The sequence below is a fragment of the Pygoscelis adeliae genome, unplaced genomic scaffold (genome assembly GCF_000699105.1).
Source record: "Pygoscelis adeliae isolate BGI_AS28 unplaced genomic scaffold, ASM69910v1 Scaffold244, whole genome shotgun sequence".
Classification (NCBI taxonomy): domain Eukaryota; kingdom Metazoa; phylum Chordata; class Aves; order Sphenisciformes; family Spheniscidae; genus Pygoscelis; species Pygoscelis adeliae.
In genome coordinates this window covers 2,900,607-2,901,468 of record NW_008824648.1, presented here as the reverse complement: position 1 = coordinate 2,901,468, position 862 = coordinate 2,900,607, and the positions used below count along the sequence as shown (strand labels likewise).

The window sequence follows — 862 nt, the reverse complement described above, 5'->3', positions numbered from 1 at the left end:
AGTGACAAGCCCCCCGCACTGAGAGAGGGAGGGAAAGGGGGTTATTATGGCAAATTGCAGCCTGTCACCCAACGCAAAACAAAACCCATCGCATGCTCCCTGTTATCCCCCACAGAAACTCCTGGGAATCTAACCTCCGATGCAGGTCTCCCCCCTCTGCGTGCAGTGACCTCCTTTCTCTGCCCGTGTCTGTTTCTGCAGCAGCGGTTCCTGCGGAATGTGCTGCCCCTGAAACGCGATCGCGGCTCCTCTCTCTCTCGCTCGCTCGCTCTCTCCTTCTCTGTCTCTCGCTCGCTCTCTCTCCTGGCTGCAACCAGAGCCAGGAACACAACAACAACACAACCTCCCCCCACCCCCTTCCCCAAACACATACACACTGAAGAGACCCAGCCAGGAGAGCCAGACGAGCCGGGGAGGGGGTGGAGGGAATCCCCAGCCAGCGGATTGATTGCACCAGTTACCTTCTCTAAGCCCCTTCGCAAGAGGGGGAAAAAAGAAGATGAATGCAGAGAGAATACCTTGTCTCCCCTCCTCCTCCTCCTCCTCCTCCGCGGGGCTCCTCTTCTCACTCCAAAATACTAAAAGGTGGACGGGCAGATCAGACACAAGCGTTCGGCTCACGGCGGGGGAGGGGAACCACACGAACAATTATCATTAATTTAGAAATTAAAACAGAAACCCACCCCAGACCTCCAGCCTTCCCGATGCCGAGCGGACGCAGATTGCGAGGACTGGTGCTAAGACACAGGACCTGATAACAGCTAATTGAAAGGTTAATCTACATAGGCTGTGACAGAAGAGGTCCCTCCCCACTTTTTTATCTGCTGTTGGCAAGTGGGAAATTGAGCTCCCCCCACCTTTT

General features: G+C 55.2%; 1 protein-coding gene across 1 annotated transcript in view; it reads right to left on the bottom strand.

The window, feature by feature from the left end:
- Positions 1 to 206, bottom strand: part of KAT6B (K(lysine) acetyltransferase 6B) — a 116,102-nt gene extending 115,896 nt beyond the window's left edge. The window contains exon 1 of the mRNA XM_009322458.1: positions 135 to 206. The gene's annotated coding sequence lies outside the window, so the exon portion shown is untranslated. The remainder of the gene's footprint in view (positions 1 to 134) is intronic.
- Between the last annotated feature and the right edge of the window lie 656 nt (positions 207 to 862).